General features: G+C 45.7%; 1 long non-coding RNA gene across 1 annotated transcript; it reads left to right on the forward strand.

The window, feature by feature from the left end:
- Positions 1-6,979: 6,979 nt before the first annotated feature.
- On the forward strand, positions 6,980-9,521 carry LOC134730216 (uncharacterized). Its single transcript, XR_010111882.1, has 3 exons — positions 6,980-7,049; positions 7,142-7,258; positions 7,443-9,521. It is a non-coding gene; the product is annotated as an uncharacterized LOC134730216 (long non-coding RNA).
- The last annotated feature ends 11,908 nt before the right edge of the window (positions 9,522-21,429 follow it).

Raw genomic sequence — 21,429 nt, forward strand, 5'->3', positions numbered from 1 at the left:
CTTGCAGAGGGGAGCCCAGCACGTCCTCCTTAGACTATCTGTGGCCCACTGTGTTTCCTTCTTATTTATGTATTTATTTATTTATTTGAGATGGAGTCTGGCTCTCTCGCCAGGCTGGAATGCAGTGGCGCCATCTCGGCTCACCGAAACCTCTAACCCCTGGGTTCAAACGATTCTCCTGCCTCAGCCTCCTGAGTAGCTGGGACTACAGGTGCTCGCTCACCACCATGCCCAGCTAATTTTTCTATTTTTATAGAGACAGGGTTTCACCATGTTGGCCAGGATGGTCTTGATCTCCTGACCTCCTGATCCGCCCACCTCAGCCTCCCAAAGTGTTGAGATTAGAGACGTGAGCCACTGCGCCCGGCCTTATTTTATTTATATTTAAAAATTATTATTATTTTTTGAGACGGAGTTTTGCTCTTCTACCCAGCCTGGAGTGAAGTGGCATGATCTCGGCTCACTGCAGCCTCCTCCCCACAGGGTTCAAGTGATTCTCCTGCCTCAGCCTCCTGAGTAGCTTAATCCCTATAGGCACGCGCCACCACACCCAGCGAATTTTTGTATTTTTAATAGAGATGGGGTTTTGCCATGTTGGCCAGGCTGGTCTTGAATTCCTGACCTCAAGTGATCCACCCGCCTCAGCCTCCCAAAGTGCTGGGATTACAGGCGTGAGCCACCGCACCTGGGCCCCACTTATTAGACAGATTTTATATCTTCATTTCTCACCTCAAAAAGCTAAGAAACAAAATGATAAAAAGCAAACAGCAACCATTTGGAATACATCTTTTCTCAATTACCAAAAATCCCAGTTTTGTGGAGGTACTAAATAAATACAAAAGTAATACATTTTACTTTGTGGGCATTACATCTCATTGTAGCATAATCCAGTGATACATCCTTTCCTTTCCTTCTTTGTCCCAAAGTGGTAGATACTGACAAAGAGTCTAGCCTAATTTTTCCTTTGGCAAAATCATCCCCAGTGGCTCTTTGCTGCACCATTGTGTACACAGGGCCTGCCACTGATGAGGTGTGTGGGGAAGGTTGAATCTATAGGATCAACCTTTGGAGTTTGAATAAACCACCAAGAAAACTTTGCAAGAAAATTGCCACTCACAGTTTCTGGATACAAACTCCAAGGTGATGAGACGTGGGGGTGAGAAGGGGAGTGAGAGTTGGGGGTGAGAAGGGGAGTGAGAGTTGGGGGTGAGAAGGGCAGTGAGAGTTGGGGGTGAGAAGGAGAGTGAGAGTGGGGGTGAGAAGGGGAGCGAGAGTGGGGGTGAGAAGGGGAATGAGAGTGGGGGTGAGAAGGGGAATGAGAGTGGGGCTGAGAAGGGGAGCGAGAGTGGGGGTGAGAAGGGGAGTGAGAGTGGGGGTGAGAAGGGGAGTGAGAGTGGGGGTGAGAAGGGGAGTGAGAGTGGGGGCTGAGAAGGGGAGTGAGAGTGGGGCTGAGAAGGGGAGTGAGAGTGGGGGTGAGAAGGAGTGAGAGTGGGGCTGAGAAGGGGAGTGAGAGTGGGGGTGAGAAGGGGAGTGAGAGTGGGGGTTGAGAAGGGGAGTGAGAGAGGGGGTGAGAAGGGGAGTGAGAGTGGGGATGAGAAGGGGAGTGAGAGTGGGGGTTGAGAAGGGGAGTGAGAGAGGGGGTGAGAAGGGGAGTGAGAGTGGGGGTGAGAAGGGGAGTGAGAGTGGGGGTTGAGAAGGGGAGTGAGAGAGGGGGTGAGAAGGGGAGTGAGAGTGGGGGTGAGAAGGGGAGTGAGAGTGGGGGTTGAGAAGGGGAGTGAGAGAGGGGGTGAGAAGGGGAGTGAGAGTGGGGGTGAGAAGGGGAGAGAGAGTGGGGGTGAGAAGGGGAGCGAGAGTGGACCCTGGGAAGTGTGTTCCCCCATGTAGACACTCATCCCTTGCACTGCTCAGGGTAGGGTCTCGCTGCTTTGGCCTTTGACCTCGTGATAACGACATTCTTTGGATATGGAGGTGTCCCCACAGAACCTGCCACCATTCCTTAAGCTGTTCCTTATCCTCCCTTGTTAATTCCTCTCCAAATCCCTGTCTTTCCCCCCTTTCCTGAGGGGCCCATTTCCCCGGGAGATAGCTATTCCAAGTGGAATCTGCTTCTCTACCTCTTCGAAATTAGCTAGAAGAGGTAGGAAGGACATCAGGAGGAATCTTCTGCATCGGACTGCAATTTGCTTTATTTTTAAATTTTCTTCCTCCTGGAGCACTTTAAAAATAAAATATTGTCAATCTCTTATGCTGAAATCTGATATCCAAAGCAACTTCAGATAAGATCTTTATCTACTCTTTTGCTCTGATTAGTCCCAACTTCCTGGTGTACCTCCCCCTGCCCCTGCCACAATCAACCTATTATGCTTGGACAGTACCGGTACCTTATCTGACCTTAGATTACTTTACAAGGCCCTCTTACACTAAGTAACTGAAGAATGTGGCCAATCCAGCCTTCTATATTCTTGGATTTATCCCTGGCTTGTACCTTGGAAGGATGAGATCTAATACGCCACCACAGGAAAATGAAAAAATGCTGAAATGTGCAAAGGTTAAAATAAAAATTGCATGCAATTTTACAACATGCAGATAACCAGTGCTTATATTTTTGTGTATATTTTTCTAACCCTTTGTTTTTTTAATGTATGTATGTTTTTAACAAAATGAAAAAAAGGTTACCTTAATATTACATAGTGAACTTCCTTCAATCATTAGATAGTTCTTTAAAATATGAACTTTCATATTCCTAAATGTATAAGCATGTGTCTTCTACAAATTAGCACATTTTATTACATTTCTTATCCAAAAATCTATATTCAATAAATGATACGATATTATCTAATAAACACTTCATATAAAAATTCTCACTTGTCCTTGTAATGTTCTTTATAGTTGTTTTTCAGTCTTCCAGTAACCAGAAATAATATAAGAGCATGCATTGAATTTAATTGTCTCAGAAACTATGATTTTTTTTTTTTAATTTTTTTTTTTTTTTTTTGAGATGGTGTCTCACTCTGTCACCCAGGCTGGAGTGCAGTGGTGCGATCTGGGCTCACTGCAACCTCTGCCTCCCAGGTTCAAACAATTCTCCTGTCTCAGCCTCCCCAGTAGCTGGGACTACAGGCGCACACCACCATGCCTGGCTTATTTTTGTATTATTATTATTATTTTTCAATAGAGACTGGGTTTCACCATATTGGTCAGGCTTGTCTCGTACTCCTGACCTCGGGTGATCCACTCGCTTCAGCCTCCCAAAGCACTGGGGGATTACAGGTGTGAGCCACCACACCCGGCCTGATTTTTTTTTTTTTTTTTGAGATGGAGTCCCACTCTGTCGCCCAGGCTGGAGTGCAATGGCATGATCTTGGCTCACTGTAACCTCCACCTCCCAGGTTCAAGTGATTCTCCTGCGTCAGCCTCCCTAGTAGCTGGGTTTACAGGCACGTGCCACCACACTCGGCTAATTTTTGTATTTTTAGTAGAGATGGGGTTTCACTATGTTGGCCAGGCTGGTCTTGAACTCCTGACCTCGTGATCCACCTGCCTTGGCCTCCCAAAGTGCTGGGATTACAGGCATGAGCCACCACGTCCGGCAGAAAATATGATTTTTAATGGGAGTAGTATTTCATTATATGACTGTCCCTAATTTATGTAATCATTCCACTACTGTGCAGCATTCAGATTTTCTGTTGGTAACTATTATACCTCCCACTGTGGTGAACACAGTGCACATAAGCCCCTGGGTGTCTCTCTAATTCTTCCCCAAGTGTGTCTCCGGCAGGCAGGAAAGCTCACTGTGTGTCCTGCACCGTGTGCGTGTTGGTTGTACCCTCCCTTCGTTCTACCTGCACTGCAAGGCGTCCCAAAGGCTTCCCTCACACCCCCACACCGAAGGGACAGACACACTAGTTCCAGACCAGCGAAAGACCATGTTTGCCCCTGCCTTGTGGTTTCACCAGAGCATTGCGTTTATTCCCCAAGAAACTACACTGAGTGGAATTGGAGTAGGGCTTAGACTTTGAAACTAGACACTCAGGCTGGGCGGTGGCTCACACCTGTAATCCCAGCACTTTGGGAGGCTGAGGCGGGCGGATCACCTGAGATCAGGAGTTCGAGACCAGCCTGACCAACATGGAGAAACCCCGTCTCTACTAAAAATACAAAAATTAGCCGGGTGTGGTGGTGTGGACCTGTAATCCCAGCTACTCAGGAGGCTGAGGCAGGAGAATCGCTTGAACCCAGGAGGCAGAGATTGCGGCGAGCTGAGATTGCGCCATTGTACTCCAGCCTGGACAACAAGAGCAAAACTCTGTCTCAAAAAAAAAAAAAAAAAAAAAGGCCTGGCGCAGTGGCTCACGCCTGTAATCCCAGCACTTTGGGAGGCCGAGGCGGGCAGATCACGAGGTCGAGAGATTGAGACCATCCTGGCTAACACAGTGAAACCCCGTCTCTACTAAAAATACAAAAATTAGCCAGGCGTGGTGGCGCGTGCCTGTAATTCCAACTACTTGGGAGGCTGAGGCAGGAGAATCACTTGAACCCGGGAGACAGAGGTTGCAGTGAGCCGAGATGGAGCCACTGCACTCCAGCCTGGTGGCAGAGAGAGACTCTGTCTCAAAAAAAAAAAAAAGAAAAAATAATTTAAAAATTACAAATGATAAAATTAGGCCCAGTGTCTTAGAGAGTATCAAATAAATAAGGGCCTGAAACTTAAGTTTCTCTAGCTCCATTGTACATCTGCCTCTGGGTTAGCCAGATACGAAGATGAAGCACAAAGGCAGTAAAGCCAGGTCTGCTGGGTTCAAATCTCAGCTCCACCACTCACCACTTACTAACTGTACCACCTTGTCTCCCTGTGCCTCAATCCCCTCATCAGGAAAATGTGTTTGAAAATAATATCTGGGCCGGAACATGGTAACCTCAGCACTTTGGAAGGCCCAGGCAGGAGGATCGCTTGAGCCCCGCTCAAGACCAGCCTGGGCAATATAGTGAGAGCCCAAGTAATACTATTACCAAAAATAAAAATAAAAAGAATGAGCCAGGTATGGTGGCACACACCTGTGGTCCCAGTTACTAAGGAGGCTGAGGTGGGGGCATCACTTAAGCCTGGGAGGTCGAGGCTGCAGTGAGCCGTGATTGTGCCATTGCATTCCAGCCTGAGCGACAGAGCGATACCCTCTCTCGAAAAAAAAAAAAAAAAAGGAAATAATACTGCTTCACAGGGCTGTCTAGGGCTGTCTAGGGCTGTCGTATGCATGAAATGACATAACACTTGTACTTGGAGCATCACTTCATTTCAGGTGTAAGCACCCAACAGTGCTAACTATGAATCGCTCCTCACCAAGCTTGGACGTCTACACTAGCATGACGCTGTTTGCGGTTTTAGACACTGCCGATTCCTCACAGTTCTGACCAAGAACCTGAAACTGAGGTCGGAATATTGCCTTCTATTCCTCCCATTTCTGCCTGGGGGTCCTGGTTCTGTCCTTACTGTCCTTACGGAAACTCTACCTCACCAGTTTTGCAATGGCCTCTGTGGGGTCCCCCAGTAACCCTTCTCCCCTACTTCACTTTCTTTCTGTGTCCTGACCAAGAATCACAGAGTGTCCTGACAGCTCTTCACCCAGCCAGGTGCAAGCTTCTCCCAGCACGCCCAAGCCCAAACCGGGCCCAAACCAGAGTCTCGAACATTCCCAGACACTTATTAAGGTCTCGAGGTTGTCGCCCGAAACACGGAAAGAAACTGGCCCTGGCCCCTAACCAAATTTCTTAAAACTCTCACATTCCATAATCCCTGAACCCCTCACTGCAGACACACGCAGGTAGAACACCTTTTTTTTGAGATGGAGTTTCACTCTGTCACCCAGGCTGAAGTGCAGTGGAGTGGTCTCAGCTCACTGCAGCCTCTGCCTCCCGGGTTCAAGCAATTCTCGTGTCTCAGCCTCTTGAGTAGCTGAGATTACAGGCGCATACCACCACGCCCTGCTAATTTTTGTATTTTTAGTAGAGACGGGGTTTCACCACATTGGCCAGGCTGGTCTTGAACTCCTGACCTCAGGTGATCCGCCCCCCTCAGCCTCCCAAAGAGCTGGGATTACAGGTTTGAGCCACTGTGCCCAGTCTCTCTCTCTTTTTTTTTTTTCTGGTTATTATATAAATACTTTTAAAAAATGTAATTTAATTTTCAGTTCTGGAATGTATGTGCAGGACACGCAGGTTTGTTACATAGGTAAACATGTGCCACGGTGGTTTGCTGAACCTATCACCCCGTCATTTAGGTATTTAAGCCCCGCATGTATTCACTATTTATCTTGATGTTCTCCCTCCCCCTGCCCCACCGACAGGCCCCAGTGTGTGTTGTTCCCCTCCCTGTGTCCATACAGAGCACCCCTTTCTCTCCAAGGATCGCTGTGGCCTCTGTAAGCTCCCCTCATAACTGCTCTGAACTGAGCACCCTGCTGATGAGGGCTTCTTTCTTTGGAATCCCAATCGACCCCATCCTGGAACAGTTCAGAGTACTCCCTTGTGGGAATTCCCCCGCCGCTGCTTTTGGGGTGATTCCAGCGTTGGGTTGGCTGGACAAAACAGCCTCGAAGCATACTGCCCCAAATCTGGTCCTTCTGAGTTTCTGATTCCCTCACTCTTCATCTCTTATGACGCCTTCCTAAAAATTCCTGAGAGTTTCAAACATTGTCTTTCATTTGACTCAGGGATTCATCCCCTTCCTGTTGAAATAGTAAACTGCTCCGCATCGACTCACGCATTCACCTCCTTCCGGTCTAAACAGTGAACTCCTCCGCATCGACTCACGGGTTCACCTCCTTCCGGTCTAAACAGTGAACTCCTCCGCATCGACTCACGGGTTCACCTCCTTCCGGTCTAAACAGTGAACTCCTCCGCATCGACTCACGGGTTCACCTCCTTCCGGTCTAAACAGTGAACTCCTCCGCATCGACTCACGCATTCAACCCTTCCGGTCTAAACAGTGAACTCCTCCGCATCGACTCACGCGTTCACCTCCTTCCGGTCTAAATGGTAAACTCCTCTGCATTGTAAGTCAGTGTCTAGAGTGGTGATTTGCTTTCTGGGGTGTGTTTTTCACAGTGATGGTGGATCCACAAATTTCAAACAAATTCTCCACCAGTTCTGTTCGGTTCTATTTTGGTGGGGCCCACCCGTCATCACAGAGTATCTGGGAGCCCTGCCCTCTTGCAGATGGGAATGAAGGCCCAGGTGCTCTGGAGAGATGACTCTCCTCTAGGTGAGGGGTGTGAGTGTGAGAGGAGTGAGGTGCGGTGTGGGAGGGTCCTTGCAGGGTCCGGCTGCTTTCGGAGGCTGTTTTTCTCAGCTCCCCGTTTTGTCCCTCCAAATTGTGCCCCTTTCCTTCCAATTGTCACTCTCCTTTCCCCCAACCCTCCCTGTCTCCCAATTGTCTCGCTTCTCAGAAAGGAAACACTGGTTCTGTAAACCTGTTTGAGAAGAAAAGCTCACGGAGGTTTCTTGGCCTCTGTGCTTCTGGAGCCAGGGGAAAAAATAGCCCCAGGCTGAAGACAGGAGGGACCAGATTGCTGCTTGGTGATGCGATCTCACTGCAGAGGCAGCCAGGAGACCCTCCTGAGACGAATCGGAGAGTCCATGCTGCTTTTACACACATCCTAGCTCTTTTATAACTAGCCTTTTCCTATTAACGGACATCATTCAAAAGCCAGTTTTAAGCAACATAAATATTGAAAACAATACTATACTATTTAGAATTAATTATAAGTTTTGTTTTTAAAGCCTAAATCTTTTATTGTTGTTTGAACCCTGGGCACTGAAGCTAATAATGTAACTTTTCTCCCTTCTTTCTTCTTTGGCATAGATTTAAAGAACTGTTAGACTCATTTAAAATGCTATTAGGCATTTTAAAGAGTAATTGTTAAATGTGTTGTCTCTTGTGGGACTGGAAATGTTCTGTTCTTATCTGGCGCTGGTTACATCCTGTTTTTCATTTGGGAAAGTGCATTGAGCTGGAAATTTATATGTTCAATTTATGTAAATTGTACTTCAGTAAAAATTTTCAAAAAAATGGCTGCCTTTTATAGCAGGTGTCCCATGCGCATATATATATATATATATATATATATATTTTTTTTTTTTTTAAGAAGATGATCTCAAGACCAAGACCTGTTTAAAGGTGGGGAAGGAAGCAGGATTTGGCAGAGGGATAAGTCTAGCTGCCATGCAGGGACAGCTACAGGCTGCCTCAGCCACACACAGGGCGCCCTGGAGCTAAACTGGCTCTGCAAACTAACCTGGCTGGAGTTGGACTGAGATATCCTAGCCGTTAGGCACTCTTGGGCAAGGTGGCTCCCCCAGCCGAGGCAGTTTCTGAAGGGGCTGACAGCTGCAGTCAGTCTATCTGCCCAGGGGATTCCCAGCAAAAGAGGCAACCAATTGCTGGGAGGAATCTGGGACATGCATCAAAGTGTCCACGTTGGCCTGGCGCAGTGGCTCACACCCGTAATCCCAGCACTTTGGGAGGCCAAGGCGGACAGACCTGGAGTCAGGAGTTCGAGACCATCCTGGCAACATGGAGAAACCCCGCCTCTACTAAAAATACAAAAATTAGCTGGGTATGGTGGCACGTGCCTGTAATCCCAGCTACTTGGGAGGCTGAGGCAGGAGAATTACTTGGACCAGGGAGGTGGAGGTTGCAGTGAGCCGAGATCGGGCCACTGCACTCCAGCCTGGGCAAAAGGGCGAGACTCCATCTCAAAAAAAAAAAAAAGAAAAAAAAAAGTGTCTACCTTAATTCTGGAGACCAGGACTTCAGGAGGGAAGAGGTGGAGCAGAGTTCTGTTGGCCTTTCATTTTAAAACTCCATTTTATTTATTTATTTATTTATTTATTTATTTATTTATTTATGAGACAGAGTCTCACTCTATCACCCAGGCTGGAGTGCAGTGATGCAATCTCTGCGCACTGCAACTTCTGCCTCCCAGGTTGAGGGGATTCTTGTGCCTCAGCCTCCCGAATAGCTGGAATTTCAGGCACGTGCCACTATGCCCAGCTAATTTTTTTTTTTTTTTTGTATTTTTAGTAGAGAATGGGGTTTTGCCATGTTGGCCAGGCTGGTCTCGAACTCCTGTCCTCAAGTGGTCTGCCCACCTTGGCCTCCCAAAGTGCTGAGATTACAGGTGTGAGCCGCTGTGCCTGGCCCAGCACTCTGTATTATTTAATTTTTAAAAATCCATGTAGGTGGCCTGGCACAGTGGCTCACGCCTGTAATCCCAGCACTTTGGGAGGCTGAGGCAGGCGGATCACGAGGTCAGGAGATCGAGACCATCCTGGCTAACACGGTGAAACCCCGTCTCTACTAAAAACACAAAAAAATTAGCCGGGCGTGGTGGCGGGTGCCTGTAGTTCCAGCTACTCGGGAGGCTGAGGCAGGAGAATGGCGTGAACCTGGGAGGCAGAGCTTGCAGTGAGCTGAGATCGCACCACTGCACTCTGGCCTGCGTGACAAAGCGAGACTCCGTCTCAAAAAAAAAAAAAAAAAACTATGTTTACATATAGAGATATATATATATCACATACTGAATGTACAAAGCTGTTCTTAATTCTTCAGGAGTTACATACATTGTTGTTTTTTTTCTTATGAGCTACTATAAGGAAGAGGCTGAGAATGTCTTTAAAAAGAGCAGGCTGTGGAAGATCTAGTTGGTAGATCTTAGTTAGTATTCTGCTCTAGAAATCAGATTCTATTTTATCCGCCTCTTCTCATCTCCACCGCTTTTATCTTCCACTTCATGGGTAAGATCTTGGCTCTGTGTTTGGATTCAGATGCTTATCTTTTCCCAGAAGCTTGGCCCTCTGGGGACTGTCATCCTGCCTTCCTCCCCTGATGGGTAATGGCTGATGGCTGCAGCTTTGTGCTTAGATGAGCAGCCACTGAGCCAGGCTGAGCTGCTGCTGGGCAGCCTCGGTGTGCATATGCAATCAAGCAAAGAGAATAGCTATGACTGCAAGTCTCTTCTGTGCATATGTCCTTTCTCGCTAATAACGATGATGATCTCTTGGATAACATATCCCAGATATTTCATGAATTCTCACATTTATGAAACGTCTGTAACAGGCCAAGTATGTGTATAACAGTTACACTACTTTTAGAAGGGTTAAAGAAGTTGCCTAGGCCGGGTGCGGTGGCTCATGCCTGTAATCCCAGTGCTTGGGGAGGCCAAGGCAGGAGGATCACTTTAGGCCAGGAGTTGAAGATTAGCCTGGGCCACATAGTGAGACCTCCATTTCTACAAAAATAAAATATATTAGCCGGCTGTTGCGGCACATGCCTGTTGGCCTAGAACTCAGGAGGCTGAGGAGGGAGGATCACTTGAGGCTAGGAGTTCAAGACCAGCTTGGGCAATATAGTGAGACCCTCATCTCTACAAAAATAAAATAAATTAGCCGGATGTGGTGGCACATGCCTGCAGTCGCAGCTACTTGGGAGGGCAGGAGGAAGTCGAGGCTACAGTGAGCCATAATTGCGCTACTGCACTGCAGCCTTGGTGACAGAGCAAGACTCTGCTCCATAAGTAAATAAATAACCAGGCTGGTTGAAACAGCATTTGAATCAAGATGGTGGTCAATAGAACGCTGGGAACCACTGTGTTATTTTAATGATACTAAATTCGCTCATACAGAATTTCTATGAGAAAAAAAATCACAGGGGGAAGGAATAAGATGTTACAAGAGACCCAATTTTTTTCTTTCTCATGTTTCAGTTTCCTTCCTCTTTTTCTCCATTTTGCATTTGGTTGACCAGCACAGAAAAAAAAATTTTTTTCTAAAAAGTAAATTTATAAAAGTAAATTTATTTACTTTTGGGGGAACAAAATGTAGAATCTTAAAATGGCAGCAAAGTTTAGTCATAAAACAGAATCAGTAGAGTAAAATCTCACATTCTTGGTTATTAATTAACCAGAGGGTCCCATGAGTATTGCAAGCCAAGTATCAGTGCTCTGGACTTGAAATAACCAATAGTTTTCTCAATAGGGCTGAGGGTTTGCCGACTGCTGATGGATATTCATCAGCAAACCCCTGACATCCTGGTGTCAACATCTTGGGTAGCAGATGTTAACCTCTGGAACATTAATAAAAAGTGGTAGATCAAGGCCATACTGATGAGAAATTGGGGTATTATGGGAAGTCAGTCATTAAGAAGAATAATCCCTATAGTTTATAAGGATATATTTTATACATGTTTGTCATTTTACCACCTTGTGAAAGGTCATTTTTAAAAAAGACCAAGATGGCCGGGCGTGGCTCACACCTGTAATTCCAGCACTTTGGGAGGCTGAGGCAGATGGATTGTTTGAGCTCAGGAGTTCAAGACGAGCCTGGGCAACCTGGTGAAACCCCATCTCTACCACAAATACAAATATTAGCCAGGCGTGGTGGTGCATGCCTGTAGTCCCAGCTACTTGGGAAGCTGAGGCAAGAGAATTGCTTGAACTCGGGAAGCAGAGGTTGTAGCGAACCAAGATCACACCACTGCACTCCATCCTGGGCAACAGAGCAAGACTCCGTCTCAAAAAAAAAAAAAAGTCTGGGTGTGGTGGCTTACCCCTGTAATCCCAGCACTTTGGGAGGCCAAGGTGGGCAGATCATGAGGTCAGGAGTTCGAGGCTAGCCTGGCCAACATAGTGAAACCCCGTTTCTACTAAAAATACAAAAAAATTAGCCAGGCATGGTGGCGCATACCTGTAGTCCCAGCTAGTCGGGAGGCTGAGGCAGGAGAATCACTTGAACCCAGGAGGCGGAGGTTGCGGTGAGCTGAGATCAGGCTCAAGCCTGGGCAACAGACCTAGACTCTGTCTCAAAAAATAAAAAGGAAAAAAAAAAAGATGACTTTCGTCTTTTTCTTCTTTTGAGATCTACACAGGAACAGCTTTGAGGGCTGCTGTGCCTACACCTCAGCAGAGAGAAAAGACCACTGTTGGAGAAAGTTGTTAATTAAGGAACTTATTAAATGATAGAAACAAAGGAAAACAATTTTGTCAATTTGGGCCAATGCTGACAAGCTAATTATTTTGCTAACCGAGATTCAAGGAGAGGAAAAAAAATCAATGAGCTGAAAAGGCATCTTATTTAATCTAAGAAACCTATTCAAAAAAGTTTGAGAACAAATTTTCTTTTCTTTTTTTTTTTCAGACAGAGTCTTGCTCTGTTGCCCAGGCTGGAGTGCAGTGGTGTGATCTCGGCTCACTGCAACCTCTGCCTCCTGGGCTCAAGCAATTCTCCTGCCTCAGCCTCCTGAGTAGCTGGGATTACAGGCACCCAACACCACACCCGGCTAATTTTTGTATTTTTAGTAGAGACTAGAAATACATGAGGTTTTGCCATGTTGGCCAGGCTGGTCAGGTCTTGAACTCCTGACCTCAAGTGATCCACCCACGTCAACCTCCCAAAGTGCTGGGATTACAGGTGTGAGCCACCACGCCTGGCCTAAATTTTCTTTTTCTTTTTCTTTTTTTTTTTTTTATTTGGTATCTCACACTGTTGTCCAAGCTGGAGTGCAATGGTGCGATCTTGGCTCACTGCCAGCTCCGCCTCCCGGGTTCACACAATTCTCCTGCCTCAGCTTCCCGAGTAGCTGGGACTACAGGCACACACCACCAAACCTGGCTAATTTTTTGTATTTTTAGTAGAGACGAGGTTTCACCATGTTAGCCAGGATGGCCTCAATCTCCTGACCTTGTGATCCACCTGCCTTGGGCTCCCAAAGTGCTGGGATTACAGGTGTGAGCCACTGCGCCTGGCCTAAATTTTCTTTTTTTGAAAGAAATAATGAAACCTCATTAAGTCACTCTGTGCTAACTGGATGTTGATGATCTCATAATAGGTAAAGGCCAGGTGCTATACCAAAGATAACCCCAAATAGTGTAGATTAAACAGCAGAAAACTTTCTCTCAGGTAACCTTTCTTGGTGAATTAGTGGTCTCTGCTCCACAGAGTCATTCAGGAACTGGGACTAGCAGAGTGTCTCCGCCACGCCCAGCACAGGGTTTTAAAGTCAGCTTCAGTCATGACCACTTCAAGCTGCTAGAAGCTGGGCAGGTAAGGGAGCCTGGAAGTTCAGAGCGAGAGGCTGTTCTTTTTTTCTTTCTTTCCTTCTTCTTTCCTTCTTTCCTTCTCTCTTTCTTTCGAGTTTTGCTCTTGTTACCCAGGCTGGATTGCAATGGCGTGATCTTGGCCTACTGCAAACTCCGCTTCCCGGGTTCAAGCGATTCTTCTGCCTTAGCCTCCTGAGTAGCTGGGATTACAGGCATGCACCACCATGACCAGCTAATTTTGTATTTTTAGCAGAGACAGGGTTTCTCCATGTTGGTCAGGCTGGTGTCAAACTCCTGACCTCAGGTGATTCGCTTGCCTCGGCCTCCCAAAGTGCTAGATTACAGGCGTGAGCCACCGTGCCTGGCGAGAGGCTGTTCTTTACCCGGATGATGCAGAAGCTTCAGCATCTCTTTGCCTCAGGTTCCACTGCTCATCCGGTCCAGGTGTCTGCGAAAACGGCTAGGTATTGGGTGCAGCCAAGCGCTAAGAGGAGAGCACATTTAGCGACCCCAGCAACCTCTGCAGCAGCTGCACTAAAACCTCACACACGTTACCTGCTTGACGGGAAAAATGCTTTGAAAAGCTTGCAGGCTTTCAATCCCTTATCCCCCTTGGGCTCAATGTGTTTTGAAAGTCAGGAATTTTTGGTTTATAGAAAAGTAACACATTACACGCACTTTCCACTGTGTAGGACCCCAGTGGGGTCCGAGGCAGCACCCTTTACACAAATCGGTCAGTATTCCTGGAGTGAAACATAAAAGTATTCATACGAAATGGGATCAGTAAAGACTAAAAGCATCCTCCTGTCAGTGCAGGGCAGGTTGTCTCCGAATACACTTTTTTTTCCCTCGGATTGAGGAAAACACTTTTTAGGCCTGGATTGATAAATTGTTGATAAGAAATTATGGAACTGAATTAATGGTAAAACCATGTAAGTTAAGCATGATTGAGTAATTTTAAAGCAAAACTTCTAAAGCAATTATAATGACACAAGGTCAGAGAATTTTTATTTAAGTTCTATCCTTTAAAATTATGGTTCTTTATATATAAATATAGTATTTGTGTGTATGGCAACTATAATAATGACAGGGTGGCTTAGAATTCTAGGAATAGGCCATGTGTGGTGGCTCATGCCTGTAATCCCAGCACTTTGGGAGGCTGAGGCAGGTGGATCACCTGACATCAGGAGATCGAGACCAGCCTGGCCAATATAGTGAAACCCCATCTCTATTAAAAATACAAAAATTAGCTGGCCGTGGTGGCGGGCGTCTGCAGTCCCAGCTACTCAGGAGGCTGAGGCAGGAGAATCACGTGAACCTGGGAGGCAGAGGTTGCAGTGAGCCGAGATTGCACCACTGCACTCCAGACTGGGCGACAGAGTGAGACTCTGTCTCAAAAAAAAAAAAAAAAAAAGTCTAGGAATAAAGGACTAAAAGAAGTCCCACACTCAACAGCAACGCAGCTAACGAAGGTGGAAACGACGGCCCAGGAGGAGAGAGGATGGGCACAGGATTGGGAGAGTCCCTGTGTGCCCTGAGCAAAATTTCTAAAAGTAGATAGTGTTTAAAAGGGAGGAAATACATTTGACATTGTGGCTGTCATGAGTGCAAGAGAAGCTGGTCAGTGGATGGTGCTAGGAAGCACCACTGTTCTCATCCGTAACTGACTCTCACCCAGCTTAACCCCAGGACCTCCTCCTGTAAGGCTGGAACCCCACTAGACCTTTGCCTCCAAGGGCCGCCCTGAACTTTCCTTTTCCTCCTTTTTGGAAGAGAAACTCAGAAATGCATGCGTTTTCATTCGGAGCTTGCTAACCATCCCTCAGTGCTCTCACATTTGGGTGCTGATTTGCATCTCTGCACTTAGCATCACACAAAATGTAGAAACGACCACTTTTTCCTGATGCCCAAGAAAAACTGGCTGAGATGCAGGAGTATCCCCAAACAGGAACTTGTGCCTGATCAATGTGAGCAGTGTGAATTTGGTCCTTCCGCTCCAGATGAGCTCAGCTTCACTCCAGGGTCCTGTGAGAAGCGAGGGCTGGAAAATCTCTGTGTGAGAAACAGTATCACTTGAGGAAGTCTTAAGGCTTCTTAGAGCAGTTTCAGGTTCAAAGCAAAATTGAGAGAAACATAGATTTCCCATAAACTCCTGCCTCTGCACACATGCATCCTCCCCCATGATCACCTTTGCCCACTAGAGTGGTACCTTTGTCAGAACTGATGAGCCTACACGGGTACATCTTTATTATACAGAGTCCAGGGTTCACACTCGGGTTCACCCTTGGGCTCAATGTGTTTCAAAAGTGCTGCACATTCCTTGGGTTTGACCAGTGTATAATGACATGCATCCACCACTATCGTATTGTACTGAGTCGTTTCTCTGCCCTAAAAATCCTCTGTGCTCTACCTATTCATCCTTCTCTACCTAGTAACCCTTGGCAACCATTGATCTCTGTAATGTCTCCATAGCTTTGCCTTTTCCAAAACACCATATAGTTGGAATCACACAGTATGTCACTGACATTTTTTGGAGCAAGGATTTAGTGACTATTCCTTTCTACTAGGATAGACTGCTTCCTTGCCTACATCTTCTGCTGTGAGACAGCTTCACAGTTGTCTCCATTTTGCTCTTAATGTGGGAAGAGTATTCCCATTTCTCACCATCTGTCCAAGAATACCCAGAGATGCCTGACAACTGAAAACAGCTTATGTTTAATAGCTTGATAGGCTACGATCCGATGGCACGACTCCCTAAGGAGGATCTGATCAGATCGCTCATATGAAAATACATTCAGTTCTGCTATTCACTTGTTTTGAAAATGCAAATTTGCTCCAACGCAATTGGTGTATTGGAAAACAATTCAAGCAGAATGAGAATTTCATGTTTGTGTATGCATGATTTCATCCATGAAAAACACTAGGTGAGCAGAGACAACTGCGCTTAGCTGAATCCAGCTGCCCAGGAAGGCATAAAACACTCACACACTCACACACACGCACACGCACAGACACCCCTCAACATCTGCCAGCCACCTCAGTTCACTAACAATGTTATGAGCCACACCCATGCACAGTGTTAACAGCTTTCTGTTTGATTTCCTTTCTTTTCTGTCCCTCCTGATAACTCTCCTTCTACTGCTTCAGAATAACTCATAAGCTATAATCCTTCTGATGCCCACTTCCACAAGCAAACTTCAGATATTTTTCAAGGTACAGTGCCATATTTATTGTAGTATTTATGTATTTCTTCACCATTTAACAAGTGTAAAGCTGTGCTACAGTGTTTATTAGGCTCCTTCTTTTTTAATGTGTCAGCTGACAACGTTTCTAGGTGTTGTGCCCAGGACCCCATAAACCCAGTAGTTTGTTGTTGTGTTTCTTTATTTTTTTAATTAATTTATTTTTGAGACAGAGTCTTGTTCTGTCACCCGGCTGGACTGCAGTGGCGCAATCTCGGCTCACTGCAACCTCTGGCTCCTGAGTTCAAGCTATTCTCCTGCCTCAGCCTCCCGAGTAGCTGGGACTACAGGTGCATGCCACCACGCCCAGCTAATTTTTTTGTATTTTTAGTAGAGATGGAGTTTTACCATGTTGGCCAGGATGGTCTCTATCTCTTGACCTTGTGATCCGCCCGCCTTGGCATCCCAAAGTGCTGGGATTACAGGCATGAGCCACGACACCCAGCCAAACTCAGTAGTTTTTTATTACACAATTCTGTAGATTGCAGCGATTTTTAGGAACACATGTGGCACTCCAGCAGCAGAAATGACTGTGTATGACAGGATGCAAAAATGGAATTCCTTTTCTCTAGGATTCCACTGAGAGTCTAAGATCATTTATGTGTCGACTTCCTCATTTGCAAAGGAGTTAGAAAAAGAATCACTTTTTAATTTACTTTTGCATGGGCAAGTACTAAAGTTGAAGATGGAAATTTATTTGGAAATTGGAGGTGCTAAAGCAAAATATCCAGGAGGCCATTAGACTGGTGTTGGTTCTGTACCTGGAACACTTACACAGGCAAACCAAAGTTCAACTTGGAAGCATTTCTTGAAACTGATTATTATTATTATTTTTTGTTGGGGTTGGGAGTGGTGGGGGGGGCGGAGACAACAACCAATAATCAGCCAATCAGAAACAGCCAACTAGCAACCAGTCACAACCAACTAGCAACCAATCAGTGAACTAGCAACCAGTCACAAACAGCCAACTAGCAACCAATCACAAACAGCTAAGTAACAACCAGACACCAGCAGCCAACTGATGATTAATTATAAAAAGCCAACCAGCAACCAATCACGAGTAGCAAACCAGTAAGCGGTCACTAACAATCAACTAGTAGTCAATCACAAACGGCCAACTGGGAACCAATCTCAAACACCCAGCCACAAACAGCTAATTAGCAACCAATCACAGGCAGTCAACTAGTACTCTATCACAAGCAGCCAACTAGCAACTGGTCACAAACAGCCAACTAGCTGTTAGTTATGTAAGTAGGGACTTTTCACAAGATCATACTCAAATGAGGCCTGGCTGGAGTCAGTCGAGTAATTCCTTTGTTTTCATGGTCAGCCTGTAAAAGCTTGCTGCTCAGTCTGCTGGAGCAGAGCTCTCTGCACCTCTTCTGTGTCTGAGTGCTGCCCAATTGCTGAATGCCTTAATGCTCAAACTCTGTTAAATTTATTTGGTCTAAACTTTTTCTTTTCATGGAAACTTTCTTTGGAAAGAGTAACTTGAGCACCTGGGTCCCTAAATCTCCCTTCTCTGGGAGAAGGATGGGTGTACTGTCCCCTCACATCATGCCTGGTAAGAGGAGCTCCAGGCCCCTGCTACAGCTGACTGTGCGTCCACGGAGCTTGTGGTTACACAGTGGAGCAGTGCCTGCCTCACAGCTGAGAAGAGCCAACAACCCGGCTCCAGTGATCTGAAATACATGACCAACACTAAATTTTGTGTATCTGCCACAACTGCTTGAAAGAATCATTTAGAATGGTGTCACAGGTCCTGAGAATAGAGATGATGACCGAAGAGAGTTGTGGACAAGATGTAAGGACATAAGTAGAGGGCAGAGAGGACACAAGATGCCATGCTCCTGGCTGTGAAGATAGGGTAAGGGACCACAAGCCAAGGAATGCAGGCAGCCTCTAGCAGCCGGAAAAGGCATGGAAACACCTCCTTCGCTTATCTTCCAGAAGGAATGCAGGACTGCCTACACCTTATCTTAATCGAGTCAAAATAATGTCAGACTTCTGAGACCTCCAGAACTGCGAGATAATAAATTTGTGTTGTTTTAAAACCACAGAAGGCGTGGTGGTTTGTTAGCCCAGCTATAGAACACTTAACACGAATCAAGGGTGGAAGCAGAGGAGAAGGGGAAGAAGGGGGAAAGACCTTCAATTCGTCTTGGAAAGTAAGGCTCACAGTCACACTGCACACTGAGTACAAATTTACCTCCAGGGACTGAGGCCAACCTAGCTCAGGACCAGGGCAAAAGCACCTTGAAGTGCTGAGACCAGTCTCATCATATCACCACCAATAGCACAGGGAGGCTCAGTTCCAGCAGACACACGCTGTGACTCCATTGATGACACAGTCTGTCTGCAATTGGCAAACTCTTCTTTGTCTGTGAGTAAAATGATGTTGTTTACAAGCAAAGTTGAAAGCATAAAAGATTTTCGATAAACTCCTCAGGGCTCATTACAATTGGAATCAATTTTATGCACTCTGGTTTGGGTAGCATCCTTCTATGATTAGAGGGTGGATGCCAAGCAGCCTATCGTGTTAAAAATAGGAAAAAGACTATAGGATTGTCTAAGCAGAGTGGAAAAACAGGCTGAAAGAGTTCAGTGGGTTTGTGTAACTTTGTCTTGTAACAAAGTCAGCAAGTGAAAAGCTAGGGAAGGTTTTTTCCTCCTCTTCTGCCTCAATTTTCTTTTTCTTTTTTTTTTTTCTGCCTGAATTTGAATATAGATTTCATCTATTTAAACAGAAATACAGTGTATCCTCTTTGTATACTGATCTCTTGTATTCCCCGCTTCTTCACTTTTGTTTCTTCCTCATTACTTACAAGCAGGATGGAAGTCAGGTAGAGCCGACTGCATTCCAAGTCCTTCACTTTCTCTTCGGGTAGCTGGGCCCTGGGTCTGGCATCTTGTGAATGTAAAATGAAGGTTGCCTTTTGTCTGGTCCTTCTTTCGTATAACAGATCATAGTGATTGGCACTCGTCACACACACATTTTTATTCCAGAGTATAGTCTCAGAAAATCCTGCTGAAGGTTCAAGCCAAGAAGACACTTCTATGCCAATTAATCCTAAAACCACCCTTGCATAATTATAAATAATGAGAGAACTCTAACATGACCAACTCCATCTTGCTTTTAACCTTAACTGCTCACTTGTTTTTGTTTTGCTTATTATAGTAGAGAGACCAATAAAACTATGAGAGGAATGTAGTCATAGTTAAACTTGGAGTCAAGGGAAACTGATCCCCTTTCTTGTCTGGAGATTAAAGGTACATTCATAAAACAAAATTAGAATTATGGTAGGGGATTAAACTTCGCTAAGGACTAGGAAGCATTAATGACCTGCCATTGCTTAGTGATTATTAAACTCTTTCTTTGCTGCAATAACTGTTGTTCTTGGGCCAGGCAGGGATGGCTCATGCCTGGAATCTCAGCACTGTAGCAGGCCAAGGCAGGAGGATCACTTGAGCCCAGGAATTGGGGACTAGCCTTGGCAACATAGTGAGACCTCGTTTCTACAAAAAAATTTTAAAAATTAGCTGGAGGCTGGGCGCAATGGCTCACACCTGTAATCCTAGCACTCTGGGAGGCCGATGCAGGTGGATCACCTGAGGTCAGGACTTTGAGGCCAGCCTGGCCAACATGGTGAAACCCTGTCTCTACTAAAAATACAAAAAAAAAAATGGCCGGGTGCAGTGGCTCATGCCTGTAATCCCAGCACTTTGGGAAGCTTAGGCAGGCAGATCATGAGGTCAAGAGATCAAGACCATCCTGGCCAACATGGTGAAGCCCCGTCTCTACTAAAACTACAAAAATTAGCTGGGCACAGTGGCCCCTGCCTGTAGTCCCAGCTACTCGGCAGGCTGAGGCAGGAGAATCGCTTGAACCCAGGAAGCGGAGGTTGCAGTGAGCCGAGATCGCACCACTGCACTGCAGCCTGGTGACAGAGTGAGACTCCATCTCAAAACAAAACAAAACAACAACAACAAGAAGAAAAATTAGATGGGTGTGGTGGGGTATGCCTGTAATCTCAGCTACTTGGGAGGCTGAGGCAGGAGAATTGCTCGAGCCGGGAGGCGAAGGTTACAGTGAGCCGAGATCATGCCACTGCACTCCAGCCTGGGCAACATGCAACAAGACTCTGTCTCAAAAAAAAAAAAAATTAATAATAATAATTAGCTGGGTATGGTGGTGAATGCCTGTAGTCCCAGATATTTGGGAGGCTGAGGTGGAGGTTGAGGCTGCAGTGAGCCATGATTTCACCACTGTACTCCAGCCTGGATGACAGAGTGAGACTCTGTCTCAAAAATAAACAAATTAATTAAATACCTTCCATCTCACTGGCTTTTTCAGGGAGGCAGTGGAAGAACCTGTCAGTCTGTGACAATCCCTCAATATTGGCTATCAGTGACTTTTATGGTCTGGACGGTCAAAGAGAAAAATGGCGCCAGAAAACCCCAGCATGTCCCTATTTAATTAGGAAAAGGGGAATTAGTATTACTGTATGCCTACTATTTGCTAGGTACTGATTAAAGTGTTGGTTACTTAGAAGTATTTCATTTCTTTATCATGTTCATAGTTCTACCAAAGCGTAGATTTAATTGTCAAATAGCACAATCTCTAGCAACTGGTATAACTTACGCCATTAATAAATGCTAGGTATTTGGAATACGAGTGGAGTTTGAAACTTTATTTTGCTTTTTAGAAAGTGGTGGATTTCAATTTTCTTAACCTTTTCAAGCCTCATTTATTCAACTGACCTTTTACCCAGTGTCTGCAATGGGTCTACCACTGGCCTGTCCTGAAGGGGTAACAGATACAAGACAAAGTCCCTTCTTTGCAGAGAAAACCATTAGCCTTTAGTTTCTTCCATGTCAAAATTTGAATAGTAACCATCTTGCAGTGTGTTGTGAGAATCAAATGAGATAAGTTTTTATGAGAGTGCTTCACATTTAGAAGAAACTCAATAAATGTTAATTTCTTGCTTTCCCTAGCGGCAGCCTAGGGGGAAGGAAATTTTTCAGCTGGGAAACTTTTATTTGTGCTTCTCAAATAATATTAACACTACCTTGGGGGTGAGTGGTTCTGAATAACA

Source organism: Pan paniscus, chromosome 3, assembly GCF_029289425.2.
Source record: "Pan paniscus chromosome 3, NHGRI_mPanPan1-v2.0_pri, whole genome shotgun sequence".
Lineage (NCBI taxonomy): Eukaryota > Metazoa > Chordata > Mammalia > Primates > Hominidae > Pan > Pan paniscus.